The following is a 19,984-nucleotide window of genomic DNA, read 5'->3' as shown; positions in this document are numbered from 1 at the left end:
GAGCTCCTGGACTAGTCTCACCATGTGATGTCTCTTACCTAGCTGGCAGGCCAGAACTCAAAACCAGGGGTAACAGGGAAAGCCTGAAATGTGATGGATATGTCTCACTAAAAGAACAGAGGATGTCTTAGGGTTTTAGATATAGAGATAATCTAAGGATTATTTGGGATACTGAAGGAAATGTAGTAGAGACAAGTAAAGGATATAGGGTGATATAGGAAGCAGAACTAAAATAAATTAGTTTTAATGTTAATTCAACAACTTTACATTTTGAGTATACTAGTATTTAATTATTGGACTCTTCTCCATGGTCCTGAGGCAACAGGTAGGAATGAAAAATCACTCACACCGAATTTCAGAATTTTGTCCACCAATCCGGTACCAATTTGTGTGTTGTAGAAAGCAATCCTTCAACTTTTACAGCAGTACTTTTGGGACAGAAGATAATTGGATGTACTTTTACAGCTACTTCCTCCTAACATTACTAAAGAGAAACTGTGAACAACAAAGGCTGAAGAAGCAAACAAGTCAGTTAAATATGATGGTAACAGAACGATCACAATGCCAGTAAGCTACCTATGTTATTTTTCCCCACTTGGTTCATGAGAACACCGCAAAAGATTTTGTCTTCTTCCTGTTGTTTTACTTAGAGCATTTAAGCATTTTAGTGATAGGTAGTCTTCCAGTGTTAAAAGGTGATGATATATTGTTGCATTTGAAGGACATGATTTGAACATTGTAGACCAAGTTGCTCACAAAAGTTTAAAGCAGAGAGAAGTGTCACAAGAAGATTCTTCAGAATATTGCCTCCTTGAAAAACAGAGTTGCTCCTCAGTGAGAGCCAACTTCAAAATCAGATTTTTCTTAATAAAGGAAGAACTATACAACAAAGTAGTATAAACTGGGGCTGAACCAACATTTTTACGCAATATTTGCAAAATGTTAATAACCCTGGCCTGTTCATAGCTATTCCAGCAACTGAAGACATTCCAGTGAAGTTTTAGCAGAAGGTAAAGAGGTCTCAGTGGAGATTGATAATTTCCATATCTGAGATCTGGATTATGGGTTGTACAGAAAAAAAAAAAAAAAAAAGGTTTGTTCTGAATAGCACACAAATTAGATAATATTAATACATATTAAATTTTAATCACTAGTTTTAGATAAGCAATTTAAAATACTATTCACATATACAGAATACTTTCAGCAATAATTCTAAGAACATTTTGAATGTATAATTCAATATATAAGCCCATGTCATCCATACATAACTGACAATGAATCATCTATTGAAGAGTAAGAAATGGAAAATTAGGTAAAAACATAGTATAGCATGCAATATGTAGTAACTGAAAGGCAGAGACAATATTGCATTAGTTTTAAGATTGCTACTGTTATGTCTTTCTTAGATATAAAGCTAAGGTTCCTTGGATTGTATGAGAAAAAAAGTCTTATAAACATTTTATCTCAGGAAGACCTGAACTGATTGGGAAAGGTCACAACAGGAAAAAAAAATAAAATTGTTTTTCATATGATCTACGATACAGGCGCTGGTCAGATGTTCACAATATATTGCTCACCAAGAAACTGAGCCCAAGAATTATTAAGTTTTTTTTGTGAATAACTTTGAATAATTAATCCTTCTGAGAAAATCACAATCTGTTCACCAAGAGTTCATGAAAAAAACAAGGTGAATAATTCATTATGAATTATTTGACCAGTTTTAGCAATGAGATTCTAAATCTGTCTTCTTCTGAATATGAACCTCATTAATACTGTTTAGATACAATGCTTCAAGACAATTAAAATGACACTCTACTATGACACCATTTAAGCTACTGAATTTCTTTTTGTAAATACTTTGGAAAAAAGTCTTTATTATATTTTTAAAAGGCCCTGTGCCTCACTTTAGAAGTATTGGTAGTCTTGGAATAATTAATGCAATAACAGGACATTCTTGCACAAGAAGAAAGCCTTGTTTCAGAATTAAAAGGGGTCTACTACTGTATGACACAGCTGAGTGACCAATTTTGTAATAAGATGCTATCACTTGTGAGTTTTAGGTAACCTGAGACTATTTTTAATCCTGCACTGAGAAACAGAACTTCCATGGATATGAAAGAAATCAGGTTCAGATTCCTGTTCTTAGATATTTACAAAACTCTGATTACAATAATTATACAACAATTATTGTGAAATAATTTAATAACTAAATAATGCTACATTACTACTTTCAAAATGTTAAAATGTGTCATCATAAACCACCACACTTAACCCCTTACTACAATAGTTTTGTTTAAATGTAAACATTACATTGTTTTAAATGAAAAGCTAACGTATTCTTTCAATAGCTAAGCAACACATAGCCAGCTATCCAATTTCATTAGCTAAAGCTACAGTTTCATGACACTTTGAACTGGTCTCTACCAGAGCTGCTTAGTACACTTTCTGCCACATGATTTCTGCCCACTCCCTAACATCAGCAGAAATGTTTGGATGATACTGATCCCCATTGCCTTCCCACAGCAGTGAGTTGTTTCATGGCAAAACACTATTCAGGATGCAGCCTGACAATACAACTAGGCTGGTCTAAAAACAAGCCCCTATCAGAAGTGGGGGCTTATTCCTGCTTCTTTTTTTTTTTTTGTTCCCAAACCAGGTTGCATGCCTCCATAGCACAGATATTGACCTGACAACATAGAAAAGCCAAAGAGAGAGAAAACCGATCTTATAAAACGTACTTCTCTCAGTCAGGAGCAGGCCATTGAGCTACAAGTGATTCAGTTTAAAGTCAGATGAATGAAGGTGCCAGTGAAAATGCTGGAGAAGAGCACAGCAAAGACAGCTCAAGGGAAAGCAGTGGTAACATATGGCCAAAAGTAGGGTTTGCAGCAATCAACATTTAGATTGGCTTCAGCTTCAGCGGAACCACAGCCTTGGATTTACTGTAAATAAGATCTAATTCTGAAGGAACTTCCTCAAAACAAACATAAGGCAAGTCATCTCATACTCCTCCTCCAAGTAAAAAAAACCAATGAGCACATCAACTACAGTGAGGGCAATCGTAAGAGTAACTTACTTAATGTTTTTTCAACCACCTGGCACGTGTGAGTTTACCAGTTGATTATACTTCATGCTGAACTGAGTTTTACCTATGCAAGATTTAAACTGACCCTTCAAGGAATATTTAATTGCAAATGTAATGCAATGCATTTTAAAAAGTGTTTTACTGTTTACTATATGCAAATTTTCACATTACTTTGAAATCTTGATAAAAGCCTTTTAAATAATAGCTCTTGAGGATTAAATTTTCCATTTAAATAATTCTGAAAGTAATCCTCTATCAGGTGCTATGCTGTCAAAATCAATTTATACATTATGAAACTATTTACTACGCGCTATTTATATACTTTGTGAATACTACTTCTAAATTTGTATACAATATCTGAAATTATGTAAAAGGATACAACTTCAAAACAGTTTTCTTCTACATACTGCATTAAAACATATGCAATATACGCACAGTAAATATGAAAGACAATCCAGTTTGATAGTTTAAAATTAGGCTAATCATTATTTCTGTTAATAAATAAAGTGAAATTGTCATAGCAACTTGTTGGCAGAAGGCAAAAGTATGTACAGGTGGGATTTGGCTACATGGCTCCTATTCACAGTAATCATTCAATTGCATACCAGCTCTAGGAGTTTTCTTCTTAATTTAGTATTAGTCTTTGTATCTTTGGTGCATTTTAAACTGGAATTAAACAGTGACTGATCTCTGCCAACTCCCTCAGCTGTTCCATTCAGAAATACAATCTCCCAATTTTTATGTTTTTCTGCTCTGTATTAATAAAGAAATTTATACTGAAACCAAGGAGTATAGCTTTATATTACTAATAGCTATACAGCTGTTGTTACTGCTGCAGCTGTATTATTTTTACTGGTTAGTATGATGTTCATTAATATGACATCATAATAATTCTGTAAGAATTCTATAGGAAAAAAAATGAAGCCATAAATCAAGAGATTTTGGGTTGGATGGACAAAATTTCTGAGAAACAATATTTTACAGTAAAATCTGATTTAAAAGCTACTAGTAGAAAATATGCACGTGGGAGAAATATTAGCAGAATTTGCATTATTACTCCTTCCTAGATAATTTTTCCTTAAGGCCTGGGAAAAATCACTGAACAGATCTCATACAACATCTCTTTGCAGGACTGAAGGGTTGCTCTGCCCTACCAGAAAAGAAACTTTCTATCTTGAGGCTAGGTTAGTCTTTGAAAGGTTAGTTCTTTCTCGCTATTGAATGGGTTCCTTGGCCAGGACTAAGGAGATCAGAGTGAGATGAAAGGTCCACAGAAATAGTAGCAAGTCTAGACGAATGGAAGTCAGCCCACATCTTGCTGCCTATCTGTGTGAAAGGAAAGGGCTCTATATTAAAAAAAAAAAAGACACACAAGAAGCTTGCTAAACCAAATTATTATCATTTTATATAGATGAGACTGTGAGATGGGACCTCCCACCAACTACCAATTCATTCTACTACAGATTTAGTTAATTAAGCTTTCAGCAGTTTGCTAACTCTCGTGACTTTACTAAAAATTTCCCAATATTGTGTGATGGATTGCACTGGGAATCTCAGCTTCCATTAAATCAAATCGAGACATGATTTTTCACACAAATAACTTAAAGCACCTGTAAAAATATAACAGTGATTTAATGTCACAAATATAATAGCAATAAGAGGGAAAATGTATCCCTTTTTGATGCTTTCTCTAATCTCTGATATTTTATGAACTATGTAAAGGTGCAGATTAAAATATCTTAGTTTCAGACTTACATTATAACTTTGATTATGATTTTTTTTGTCAAAGCTTTGTGGTATCTTTTCAGATATAGTGACTGAATTACAGTTTTCTGAATATTATTGTTCCAAAAGGATCACAGTAATTGTAAGGGTAAGCAATTATTATATTTAGTCTTTTCCAGCTAGTAATTCCAAATGCTCAAAATATATCACATCATGTTTCACAAGTTATTTAAGTGCAGGTAAACAGCCTTCTTCACTCTATTTAACCAGATATGTACTAAGAACTAGGATGTTATGTGATTTCCGTTAAGTGTAGACAGTTCACAACAAAGCCTATGGTTGGGTTTTTTGGAGTCTTGTGCTCCCTCTAACATAGACATTTTTTTAAAAAGGATCACATAAATACGGGCATTGTGTGCTAAGTAATCAAATTTGCAACTAATTTAATGTATTTACAGTTAAAAATTTAAAAATAAAAATATTACACCTGCATATAATTTCTTCTAAGGTTATTTATTTTAAAATTAATTTATAAAACAGCTGTTTTAGTATCTATAGTCTGACTGATTTTGCATTGCTTTAAAATGCCTACTATGAAACTAAGAACAATATACAGCATTTAAAGGAGCTCATAAATGTTGTTAACACAACATGCTAATATGATAGCAGGGCTGAAAATTAGCACATGCTGCTCTCACCCTAGGAGAAGCTATCAGACTAGTTAGATTTTAGAGGGAGACTATTTTAGCATTTAGTATAATATTAAGCAATATGATTCACTGGGTAGTTCAGCGAAGAATTCTATAAATGGTAAAAAGTGTGATGTCATCCTTGTGCACCCTCCACTCACACAAGCAGAATTCTGTGTAATATAGTTTATATTTCATTGTCTAGCTTATTCATGTCAGGTATTAGTGCTATTATTCATCTTCTTTCAAGTCTGAATACGTATTTTAAAATTAACGAAACTAGGTCCTACTCTTTTAAAACAACTAAACTCTGTAGTTTGAAAAGCAGCTATTCTGCAAGCAGTCTAACTTAAAGGGAAATATACAAGGAAATTCTGGATCCATAATTCACCCTCCACCTTCTGACCTCACCAACCGCCATATTAGTGTGCCCCCACCAAAATACCAGCTTGTGTTTACAGTTTCATTTCTCCTGATGGTGGATGGGCGCGTGTACACGCACTCGCTCTATGTGCACTCAATAGGATCATGATCTGGAGAGCTGAAAATGTAAACACAAGCTGGTATTGTGGTGTGACTAGTGGTTTATGGCTTCTTTGTTTGAATATTTCAAAAATGGCACACCGGCCAGAACTAAAGAGAAGAAAAAGCAGAGCAGCTAGTTATATGAAAATTTGAAGGTTCTGATATTCACATTTCAGGTAGATATAAAGGGCTACACAACAGGAAGTTATTTTTCAACTTTTCACTTTTTTACAGAGCTGACTACATTTCTGTGCAGTAATTTTGTTTTCAGGGACAGATTAAATATAGTTTGCCCTTGATTTCACATAATGAGTAATATTCTGCTTGTTTAGGTGGCTACTGAGCAATTTTTTACAGATTAGGAATGCTCTATTCATCCAAAGATGTGACTAAAGTAGGGAATATGGTTAAGCAATCACAGGATTTTCTTGTTTTAGATAACTACATTCACTTTTCATAAAGAATTTACTGGATCATGGAGTTGGTCATTTTCCTTACTCAAACTCAGACATGGGCTTGTATGTGGACCAAACATCACAGGCAGATCTCCAGGGTATAATCATACATTCACAAGACTACAAGCAAGCTTAAATCAGTGTCACTTAAGAAATATTTTTTTTCTCATTTTGCTTCACTGGAAGTAAATGAAGCAGAATTACTCTACGAAAAGACCACAAATCCAAAACTTTATCATTTTCTTCACTAAGTGTATCAGCCAGTCTTAATAAAACCTCTTAATAAAAGTTCTGAACATGGAAGGAGGAGAACTGAAATTCAGCCTATAAAGTGCTGGACTATATCCAGATACATTATCTATTATACTTTAAAATGTTGTGGGTTTTTTTTGTTTGTTTTTGTTTGTTTGTTTGCTTGGTTTCGTTGTGCTTTGTATTGTTTTAAAATAAACTTATCTAAAGTAGAGATTTGAAGTAATGCTTTGGATTGTTTTTTTCTACAATTAATTTTAATCAGAGTTGCCAATAAGTTCTAACACCTATTGCATGTTTATCACTGCAAATTTAAAAAATAACTTAAAGTATAACTTAAGAAAGATTGAAAAAAAGCAGAGTGGTCTTAAAAGAATGGAAACAGTCCAGAAATTCTATTGGTATTAATACAACAACTCATTATTCAAGAAAGAGGAACAGTTCTGCAGCTAATAGCACTGTACCATACGAGAAAGGCATTGTTACAGTAACTCACAGCTCAAGAAAAGAGCATCTGGTTTATAAACACTTATCAGTTCCATTTGTTCAAATCATACCTGTTATATAAAAAGCAGGAAATTCTTAAAGTATGTAGTATTATTTTACACCAAAAAATCATACAATAAAACATTTAATATTCCCTTTTCAAAAACTTTTTATGTGTATTTTAGAAATATTTGATCACTTTACACAAACTACACAACTGCAATGCCATCAGAAGTTAGAACATCTTGCTTCTTTTTAATACATTACTGTATATAAGCACCCTCACAAAGACAGCTTGTGAGCATTTCACAAATTATAATAATGGAACCACCTACATGTATATCAGTGCTGACAGATCTGGATCATCTTATTTTCACCTGCAGTAAGTTCAGACTCAGCTGAAAACTAAATTATACAATGAACAGCTTTGTTGTAGGAATATGCATGGCCTTATTTTCCACCAACATTTGTAGAACAAACGCGTGTGGCTAGCATAGATGGTAATAAGTACTAACAATCTTGCAATCTAACTTCTTTTTTTTTCCATCCAAATAAAAGATGAAGTTCAGCACTTAGTTTTTTTCACTTACTACATTAGAGGAATGGTTCTGTTTGCACTGAGTCATACTTGTTCAATAGCTATTATCTGCAATAGTTTAATGTGAGAAAATTAAAATATTTTAAAAAATCTTTTCTTGCTCTTAGTTGATATGAGTAATAGCCTCCACATTGACTGCAATATCATGAATTAGATGAAGTATTAACTAAAGGAGCATTTAGCATTCAGCTCATGCAAAATATCATAGAATTCTGATGCCCATTTGTAGTCAGGACCTTTTCTCTTAAAGGTAGTGGTAGTTTTGGTCTAAAACAGGAGGGCTGCCAACTGTGCTGATTATGCCACTCTGGAATTTCTGAACTTTAAAGACCAATATTGATGAATAAGACCAAATAATGGTGTTATTCCTTGGGCATTGTAGAACGGTTTATGCCAGGATGACTTGAGTCATATAGAACATTTGTAACTCTCAAAAGGAAAAGACAGCATTATTCACAGTATTTCCTTGTGTTTGAAAATCTAGCTTATATTTTTTTTTCTAAAGAAATGTAAATATACACTCATGATAATGTGAAATAAATTTGTGTGCAATACTACATAATAATACATGCCTTCATCTCTTACTGGCATCAGTCAATGTAAAATAAACCCATCCTTCTTTAGTAAGCTTTATGAAACAGCATATTTAGCACTCTTAGCTTCTTCTACAAAAAAAGAACCCTGATTATTCAACTGTCAAAATGACAAAGATCTCAAGTTTCAATAGATCTGTATGCCCAAATATAGACAGAGTGGATTCTTCCTGCTTAAAAATACCACTTCATTCAAAATACATAAGGGATAGCTGCTTTCTCTGTCATAAGAAAGACTTGATATTATTGACGGGCTTTTCTAGTTGTATAGTAAACCATAATGCTTGAAGCAACAAGGAACGAAGTTTACCTACATTATAGAAGCATGTATTTACAACACATAAGCAAGAAAAACCTTACTGTACTTCATTCATGATATTAATATAATCCATATCAGTCAAAAGTATCTGAAGCCGTTTTAAAATTACAAGGGAAGTATCAAAACTAGCTAGCATTTTACTGGTAAGCACTGGAGAAAATTTACCAAATGTTAGGATATTAAAAAGAGCTGAAAGAAATACCATAAAATTATAAGGCCTACACCATGTTAATATCATCAATTCACCATTTTTAAATCTAATGGTTGTTTGAAAACTGCAATAGCAAAGGTATTTTCAAATAATTAGAATGATTACTTTTCACACAGTGGGCAGCCTGTTCTTGTGCTTGTAAGACACCCTTGTGACAGTAACAGTGGCTTGCACTCATAAAATTCTTTGTTACTTAAGTATTTTTGTGCATAACAATACTGGTCACACAGAAGTAGAGATCTAGATCAGATACCATCCATTCTGTCAGCAAGTTAAACTGTTACAACAACTTTTTATTTAAAAATTTTGTCCCATGCAGAAGGACAGAAATATGGCTTAAAAGATTGGGGTTCTATAACTGATTTGGGTGATTATTTGAAGAGGTTGTTTGGTATTCTACATCTTATGAGCACCACTGGGAATTATTTTTCCTTTACTTACTTGAGAAACAAAAATTAAAGATCTATGGAGAAAATCTGAATGAACTGGAGGATGGAGATCCTTAAGGTTACTATTTATGTATGTCATTAAGAATACATTTTGCTGTCTTCCATTACAAAAGAACACATAGGTAGTTTACCTACCACTCATTTACAGAATATTAACTATTAATATATTACCATATTACCACTATTACAAACCCCTAGATCTATTACCAAGAACAAAGTCAATGAGTAAAGTAGAGCACAAAATATTTGTGAAGTTCTCCTCCTTTTTAGAGAGAGAAACATATTTTGCTGAATTCAGATAGTGACCATTTGACCTGGGTTTTTTAAAGTAATTAGCAGCTCTAGTTACCTGAAAGATGGAGCTAAGATGAGCAGGCAGTTCTAAATCAGCACATTTATAATTAAAAATTATGTTATTTACAGTCACTCAAAGTTTTAAGCATCTGTGCTCACAAAGAAATAGGCAAGAAAGCACTGACGATTTTTTTAGAGGCTCTCCACAGCTGCTGTAAACATCAAGTAAAGGATGTTGAATACAAAAGGTAACTGTTAGCTAGACAAGATTTTTGCTCTTTCTTGAATTAATTTTTAAAATAACTTGGAAATAAGTCATTTAATTGATTTCTATATCCAAGTTTTGTGGAGAAGGGAAGCTTCTTCCCAATAGGGAGCATAAAACTAAGATGAGAGAAGCAAAAATTGTATGAGGTTTTTGGACAAATGCTGAGGAGAATACTACAGAAAAGCCAATGCAGTGGGAATTCTAAGTATACAAACACTGGTTAAAAACCCCAAGCTTCTAAAATCCACTGAGCCTCTCTAAATTCTAGAGAGTATAATTACTGCAAGACAAAGATTCTTGAGATTAACAATTGCGTTTATTACACTAAAAATTCCCTAATGTATGTGCCATATGATTCATCATACTATATTTCAAGTATTTTAAACATTGCAATTTCAGGACAGATATATTAAAACTACTCAAAAACTCCAAAGCATTTTGAAAGCACTGTTAACTCTGTGATCTGTGGACTATGGAAAGAGTTTGTGAAATAATCCTTAGTCCTCAATCTCTTCCAAAGCAGTCTGTGCAAAGCATTGAAGAGTATGAAGTTTACATATGACAGTATAATCAGCATGTATGACACAATCTAAAGGAATCCACTGAAATATCTTATGACTTCACAAGTTAAATGCTATTTACAAAACTAGGGAACAGATATTGAAGTCTTTTCCTGGACTTCAATAGTTGACTATTTACATCTATGCATTATGTTCTCTGGGCTGTTAAATCAGTTACACTTATTTAATCAGGTAGACAGAAAAATCTGTGGTCTCAGGACAAGTTAAGATGTTTCCCTACTGCATTAACTCGAATTCTTAAAAAGGCTCCAAACCACAATTATAGACTGTGCACTGTAAATCCATTTTAACAATCCAGCAACTTAGATGCAGCAATACAAGAATTTAAAAAACTTAATGAATAATCATATTTCATTACCTGGTTTCAATATTTATATCTAATTACAACCAGCTTCTGTATTTACTTTTGCCTCAAACATTCTGCTTGTCTGTGTGATACTCTGGATTTAGACTCATTTTTATCACTGAAACAAAACACCATCACTTAGACAATAGTGTGATGACCAGCTTTAATAACAAGAACAAACAAGGGAATCCTATTTACTCTTTCTGCAAGAGCAACTAAATCTGAAATAAAATAATATGATAAAGTTTAAATGTAACTAAAATTAATTTAAAATTAACACAGGCTCTTCACAGAACAGATCAATGTGTACCTGATACTGAGACCTGCCACATCAAATCTCAGTAACTCAAAACACAAATATGCAGACCTTTTAATAAAAAAATAGTATGTGCAAGTGTAATATTTGCATCTACTTTCTCTCCAAGGGAAAAAAAGTCTTACTGTTTGATTATCTTTGCAAAAAAATATCACAAATGGATAACATTTTCCACATTCTACCTTTGCAGAGAAAAGGCTTAGGTTCAGCTGACACATGGACTGACCTCTGGATCTGTAATAAGAGAGATAAACAAATGCTTAGTAGTTCAAGCTAAAAGAATCAAGACTCCTTAAACGAAGGAGGGAACAAAAAAAAAAAAAAGGCATATGAATTTGAAAAGAAAAAAAAAATGGCTGAAACTGGCTGAAACTAGACATCTGGGCACTATTACGAGTTTCTTCAGATCGTTTCTACAATGGAGATTCAAACTGCTACCACATGGTCCTAAATATTTAGGTCTTCAAATACCAACTGTTACAACATATAATTAAAGTCAGTTTATAGCCTTTAATCAACTGAATCAAGATAGCTAGTGGGATGAGATAAATTACTGCTGTATTTGCTTATGGCACAGAGCCAATATAACTAAAATAAGGATCTTGCCTTACCTGAATAGCTCATTGCCAATTGCAAGTACCCTGCTTGCCCCAATTGCGTTTCTGTCAATGCTTATAGGGAACTTGCCTATTCAGTAGGAAAAAACTACCCTGAAAAATCATATTTCTGACAATTCAGGTACTTCAAGAATGGAACAAACCTTTCTACTTGCTTGTAGTATTTTTACAGTGATCAACACAGAGAAGAAGACAAGATCACAAGTGTACAAATTGTACATAGTCAAGAAACAATGATGCTGTATTTATTTTCTGTTTCTTTCTAACATTGCCTCATATTACAAAAAGCTGAACTGACTGAAGTATGATATATATGTTTAATCAATAATAAAAGAGCTGTTTTCTAAATGAACAGAGAAATATCTAATTTTGCTTGCCAGCTGTTTATAATCTGTATTATTTCAGAAAATTTCCAGACACAATAAGGATGCATCATGTTTTAATGTTTACAAGCATAGCATAAAATTCTACTAAGGAGGACATGGAAGAAGGAGTCAGGTCAACAAGAGGGAAAAATACCATGAGGTTTATCTTGTGGACTGCAAGAACTGAAACCATCCTAGGGTCAACATGATCTGATCAATAGTTTACATAACTCTGAAAACTATGTTCATGTTACAAATTCCATGTCTATGTTAGATACAGTATTTTGTATTTAGTTGCAGTTTCTATTTAAATAGATAGCCCAGGCTCCTTCACCTCCTAAGTAACAGTGTAAATCAGAACTGATGAACAGAGCCTTGCTCTGTAGACACACCAAGACTCCAAGTGTCTTGTTATCTCCTATATCATTGTGATTATTAGAGTAATGTAATCTCTACAGCTTTAACTCAGTTATGCAGAGCACTGTGGAATGAAGCTATGCAGCAATTCTTCATTAGCTTTGTGTCATCAGAGAGTTTCCAAAATCTACAAATTGTGTCCCTATTTGTAAGGCAATTTCAAAGGAAAAGAATTCTGGCTGAGCAGAAAATCTGTTTTTATAGAATAATATCATTCCTACCATCCCTTTAATAAATCATTATAATTACTTTCACTGATGTCATCAGCAGTACAGTTGTGGATAGCTTTTCTTTAGCATATCTTCATGGTGAGTTGAAAGCGATGTATTTTCTGCAAAATGGCTGCTTTCATTGTATACAGGACACTGAACCTCTTGTGTAGGATCCCTTCACCATGTTGTGATTGATTTTACATCTATTGAAAACAAGTCTGGTCTCTGCCATTTGTTTACTCTTGTATTCTCTCTTTATGCTTTGGTATGCATGTTTAATTAGATACACTCCAGTTCTTTCACCACTAGCTAACACTTTTATTTGGGAAGCAGTCTTTACTAGCCCTGCAAATATCCGCTGTTCTTTGCAATGTCAAGTCCTTTTCTCACCTTGCTTTGACTCGGTTATCACTTATATCACAAGTAATTCATCCATCTGTTAACTGCTCCAATTCACATTACTTGGCTTTATTTTAAAGATCTTAACAATGGTCAATGGTCTCATCTGGCAGCTGGTTTCTTGTAAAAAACGTGCCTTTCCCAAGTGACATTCTTGTGAGGATCAAAACATTCACTGAATGGGTTTTATCTAGCAGTTTACAGGTCCCTCAGGCTCTCCATAGAACATATTGTATATACCCAGCGCTTTGGGCATGCCATGTGTAGCAATGTGGAAGACTTCACCTTCTTTCACTCTTCTCCAGCTTTCTGCCATGTTTTCTTTCCATACTCTGGGTTAATTCTTGCCACTCAAAAAACCCCACCAAAACCAAAACCAACAACAACAACAAAACAACCAACCAAAGATAACCCAAAACCAACCAAACAAAAAAATCACACATATCTTGTATCTACATGAATATTTCAGTCTGGATCCAAAGAGCGTCTTTAAAGCAAAATGCTGTTTTGGTTTGCTCTGTGAAGATGCCTACGAGCATTGGAAGTGGATTCTTTATTATGAAAAACTGCAGACCAGGAACACGCTTAATACACTTTAGGTGCAAATGGGAGGGCCTCTACAAGTCTCAGTTAGAGATAACTGAAGTTTAAGAAAGATGAAAGAAATATAGTGTGGTTGCCTGTTTAGTCCTACAGATGAATTCCCAGTAGTAGTAGTTTGCACTACTTCCTAACACAGACGTAGCCACAGAAGCATTGAAATTGTTATTATTTCTTGGTTCTCACTACCTGACATTGGTGAAAAGCATTATACCAGTTACACAGCACTTTTGTAAAGGAATGTTTCAGTCCAACAATATAAATATCTGAAGCACTAAAAGAAGAGTAATATTTATTTTTACTGTGTCACAAATAAGGGGAAAAACTCCCACTGAATAAAGAAAAAAAACCCAATAAACTAAACAACAATGAAGTAGAACTTCATTCCATCCCACAGCAATACAGAAAAAAACCACAGTATGTCCACTTTACATACCACCATTCTCTTAATTTACAGTCTTCAATTTACAGCCTTCTGCACAGTTATTTAAATAATCTGTCTCTCACAGAGTAGCACCTTTGCAATTGCCAGGGACACAAACCCACTTCTCTGTTTCCTCATAAAATTTTTCCACAGACACTCTCAACACAAGCATTTCCAGCAAGACTGATTTTTTTTTTCTTGGCCTTTTCTTCTCCAGATGGTTTTAGATAATTCTCACAGCTCAGTCATCACTTTAAATAAACAGAAAGACAGAAGTCCAGTTTCCTTTAGGACTGTATATGAAACTTGTATCAGTTAGGAAATACTGAAATTTTCAATATAAACAAGATCTTTTGGCTCCTATTGTGTGTGTGGGTACTACAACTCAGTGTAGGGAGGAAACGTTTACTTTCTTAATACTCTCTCCCTTCTAGACTGGAATGAGATTATATCCAAATATATTGTTATCATTCTTTTCACCCAAATTAATCTGAGTTTATACATGTCATACTTTAATGGGCAGGTCTATCTTCTAGAAGAGATGAAAATAGTTCTGTTTGCAGGTTTTCACTAATCATATGCTTCACGATTAATGAAGCCTCTTTAAAACCTCTAACAGCTTACTGAAGCTGATTGTAGAATTGTTGAGAAAACTAAAAAAAGTAATCTCAGGCTCACAAACTATCTTTAACTAATCTTTAAAAATTTTATTCAGTCTGTGACAAGACCTGCTATTAGTCTGCATGCAGCAAAGAGTTGATCAGGCATTTTACAAGCTGTTGGGGATGTCACAGAGGTCATTATAAGCACTTCTAACTGTTTTGAGTGCTTGCCAAGTATAACAGAAGAAACCATTTTTCCATATACAGGTTTGCCAAGACAGAGAGCTCCAGTCCATTCCCAGGGCAAAAGACTTCACTTTTAGAAATTGCTGTTCTTTTACCATTTTTTCAGTGTTTGACTACCATAATTCAAATAAAATATAAAAATCAAGTGTGCTGCTTCAGACTCTATTAACCCCTCACATGGATGACTGCAGCTCTTATATTCCCCATGTATATTCAATCCCTATGCTCTACACGCTCTAACACAGAAGATATAATTGTCCACAACTCTAATGTTTTGTCCAATCCACAGTGCATTGTGTATTCTAATCCTGGGTTTTCTAAATTTGTATCTTCTGTTGAGTTTTCTTTTTGTGGTCTGGTTTTTTTGTTTGTTCGGTTTGGTTTGGGGTTTTTTTTTGTGTGTGTGTTTGATTTTTAGGTTTGGTGGTTTTTTTTTTTTATATGGTAACAAAGGCATGGATATTTCCTCCTATCTAAATACAGACATCATGTTCATTCACATATATGATTTGTGAGAAAAATGGCCAATCTCTCAGTCTATTCCTTGTGGTCCACATAAATCTCTTTCGTTTCATCACTCAGCTCTGTAAAATTAAACTCATTAATTACAGAGCTTCAGGAATATTGCTGCTTTAATCCAAACACAGACTTGGTGGAAAATCATATACCAGATAAACCATCTTGAGTTAGGAAAAAAAGGTGTGATCTCATATCAAATCTGATCCCCATTGATAATTTTCTACAAGCAAGGGCAGGTTAGTATGGGACAAACTGAAAGAATGTAAGTCAAATCAAAAGAAACTTTTATCACTTATGACAGCTATCCAAGTAATAAAAAAGGAACAAATCTTGAATGTTTTCATTCAGTACTGTATTAGAGCAAAACAATAAATAAAAATCTATGGATTAGCACTGGTTACACCACAACAATGAGGAATCCAGTAGCGTGCAAGAGAGTGCCCCTTAGATTAAATGACAATTTGGAAGTGTTTAACAACATATGGTCTCTTTTCTTTGACATATACGATTAAGAATATATCTTTTTTATATCAAAATATAAAATACCATCTGTCATAAGTACCAGCTACGATACTGCTTTATATATCCAATTAATTCACTATATTTTCTAATGTAAATATTTCTCATATTTTCTCCTTTTTTTCTTCTGTAACTATATTTATTTATAACATTTCAATAAATGTATGTATTTTAAAAAGTCAATACTATGATTTAAAATGTAACTAGGAATAACAATGAAAATCTGTTTCACTTTCTATTTCAAAGGAGAAGGGCCAAATCTTCACAGTTTGAAATGACAAAGCAGGTACAGGTAAATTACAAAGATCTATGTTGCTTTTCCTTATTATACATATTAATCCAAATTAATCACTTTTTATTATAGACATATAACTGATGAGTAAGAATCAAAATATAATGAGTATTTCTCACTAAGGTGCCAGAATTCTGGTGAACATGGAGGAATAAAAGTATTGCTCTGGAAAATATGGTACAAATCAGGAAAATCTGTAATGCATTTCAATTCACTACATAAAGGGGGAAAAAGAACAATCCTTCTTCCACATAATTATTTGAATGACTTTTGAGAACATCAAACATGCAAAAACCTCAAAATAGAGTCTCAAGACTGTAGGAGCTAAGCTTTGACAGGTCAAATCAAGAAAGAACATTGCCTGTTTGAAGCAGGGTGCAAGTTTTCTTTTGTATGAGACAAACACACACAGAGACACACATCTTTATGCCTTTTCCTGAACAGTTTGGCTGTGGGTGCAGCAATAAACTGCACTAATATGTTTTGCATTAGTAACATGAAAAAGAAATGACTGGCCCACAATATTAACTACATTTTAAGTTTTAGCTTTTTTAAGAATCTTCTGGAAACTTGAACTCTTGTGATAGCCCAATAAATTTGAAAAGAGATGGAAGAGACAATTATAGGAATAGTGTTTTTCAATAAGATTGCCTCTTAAAAAGCAGAGCAAGCAGGTATAATGGTAATTAAATTTTTCTTTTGATTAATTTTACACATCATGGTATAAAAACCACAGATTTTGGAGTCCGCAGAAGAGTCATGGAATGGATGACTATATCTGCTGAGGTTATTTTAGTATAATAATATAATAAATAAATACATAAATAATAAAATAAAGGTACTATAACATAGTACCTTTTCACCTGCCTTCATGTAGTTGCCTATGAGTAGAAAATGATGACCATCTTCTAACATTATATTCTTGATCCTTAAATCCTTAAAAAAGCTTTCAAAACCAAACCACTTGATCACTCATGATGGAAACTTTTTATGCAATACTAATAAATTGCTTTTATAGGTTCTTAAATCTGTCCAATACTTTTAAAAACTTTTGTAATATTTCAGTAATTAGATATAAATTAAAAAAAAAAAAAAAAAAGTTGTTTGGCCGTTATTTTTGCATTTGTTCCTGAGTAATTTTGTTCCATGGAGCCCCCAGCACAAGAAGGACATGGAACTGTTAGAGTGGGTCCAGAGGTAGTCCACAAAAATGATCAAAGAGCTGGAGCAACTCTCCTATGAGGACAGGCTGAAAAAGTTAGGGTTGTTCAGCCTGGAGAAGGCTCTGGGGAAACCTTATTGCTATAAGGCCTTACAGTGGTTGAAGGGAGCCTACAGGATAGGTAGAGGACTGTTTACAAAGGTATGCAGTTATAGGATGAGGGGTAATGGCTTCAAATTGCAAGAAGCTAGATTTAGATATTAAAAAAATTCTTCACCATGAGGGTGGTGAGGTACTGAACAGGTTGTCCAGAGAAGTTGTGGAGGCTCCAACCCTGAAAGTGTTCAAAGCCAGGTTGGATGGGACTTTGAGCAACATGGTCTAGCAGGTGTCCCTGCCCATGGCAGGGAGGGTTTGAACTAGATGGTCTTTAAGGTTCTCTCCAACCCCAACCATTCTGTCAGTCTATGTTCCCATATTTTCTGGAAAAGTATTTATCAGCCTTGCTGTCCTGGTTTGAATTACAGCAGAGCTAATTCTGTTCAGTGATTCTATTTTTTAGCTAAACCTCCTGTAAGTAACTGCACTTTCTGAGATTAATGGCATGTTTTTGCAGACAGTGTCTGCTTCTAGATTGCATTTAATGATTCTAGCTAGTACCAAAGATTGGTATGTAAAGCAAGGTCACTGCTAAATCTTGCATGCTATGCTGGAGGGTGCAGAGTATAAAAGGCCGTACCTGTGATGAGGAATTCAGGTGACACTAAACTGACCGACTAAATATTTCATTGCATGTGTGTCATATTCAGTATAAGGCTGAGGAATCACAAGGGTCAAGCTCTCTTCATCAATGGCTGGCATTCAAGGAGGACTTTGTCTGTTCCTGAATCCAGTTCCAGAATCCAGATCCTGAGGGTTCTTGCCTGCTGCTGACTCCAGTTTGGGACTTCCCCAGTGCCTGCCCACAACATCAGTGGCGATAGTGATATAATTGCCATCAGGGCTGTTTGGTTTGATATTGGTTTTGTATATATATGTATGTATCTCTCTTTGTTGTTGGTTTTTTTTTTTTTTTTTTTTGTTAAAGCAGTTTTAGTTTTCCAATCATTAAGTTTCTTTCCCTTACTTCCTTGCTCTTCACTTTTGGAAAGGGGTTAATACAGACCATCTGTCCTTTATTTATTGGTTGGCCCAGCTCTAACCTGGTGATGGTTGCATTTTCCTCATTTAACTTAAAAAAGATCTTTGGTCCTGTATTAAGGTAATAGAAACTTCCATTTGCTTCTCTGCATCATTCACCAGCATGGATGCTTTTATGGTATTCTCTCATAGTAGTCTTGTTTGTATGGCAGAAAATCTCACTCTTTCCCATTTCTGTTTAGGATTTTTTACACATATGACCATTCTTATATCTCTTCTCTAAATCCTCCTATTTTCTGTAATACTGATTTTGAGAAGAGTGCATGCGGTACCGTTTGTATTACAGTAACCATTCTTTTGTTGATTTCATGACACATTCCTTGGTTCTTCTGCCATCTCGTTGTGTAATTGTTTGAGCACAGGTGCCAGTCAGCTGCAATGTGATTCAGAGCTATAGACAAAGTTAACCCGCAGCTCTTCACAGTAAAGCAGTGTAAGTGCTTCAGTTCAGCATGTGCCACTTTCCACTCAGTGACTTAAGAGACTGACTTCTTCTGCAGGCCTCTGCTCCCAAAAGCTCCAAGTAACTGAGACAGTTATGAATTTGTTACTGCACAAGGCCACCAAGCACAATGGAAAACGCGGGTGCAACCATCTCAAACCACTGCCTCACGGGGTTCTCAAGCTCCTTTTCACTACTGCCGCCAGGCTCTCGGTAGCCTCAGGCCCAGGCCGGCGACAACCCGTCCTCTAGACTTTACGGGGCCTCGCTAGCTGCGGCCTAGGCGTCCCACGACGCCCGAGAGAAGCCTCATTCCTTGCTCTGCCTCCCAGAGGAAAGCCGACGACTGTAACAACGACCCGCCGCGGGCATAGACACCCGTTTAAACGGCCCGGGCGTTGGCAGGCGGCCGCGTTGCCATGGCTCCCAGCCCCCTCCCTCCCAGGCTGCGGGACCGGAAGCTTCCCCGCGTGCCCTGTGAACTAGGAAGTCTTTGCGAAGGCCTGGGCGGACTCGGTTTGAATGAAATCCGGCTGATTCACGGCGGCCCGGGCCTAGGCGGCGTGACCAGGGAGGGGATCTGCGCTTAGGTGAGGGCCCAGCGTGACGGGCTGTCATGTCACAGGGATCCCTGGGGGCTTGGCGCGGCCCATGGGGGCCTCACTGCGGCCCATGGGGCCTCGCTGCGGCGTGGGGCGGCCTCTGCGTGGCGGCAGTTGCGGGAGGGGGGCCCGTAGGGATCGTGCCCGATCCTCGGGAAGGGAGGCGGCTCGGGG

The sequence above is a fragment of the Indicator indicator genome, chromosome 5 (genome assembly GCF_027791375.1).
Source record: "Indicator indicator isolate 239-I01 chromosome 5, UM_Iind_1.1, whole genome shotgun sequence".
In the NCBI taxonomy this organism is placed as follows: Eukaryota; Metazoa; Chordata; class Aves; order Piciformes; family Indicatoridae; genus Indicator; species Indicator indicator.
This window is presented reverse-complemented; position numbering follows the sequence as displayed.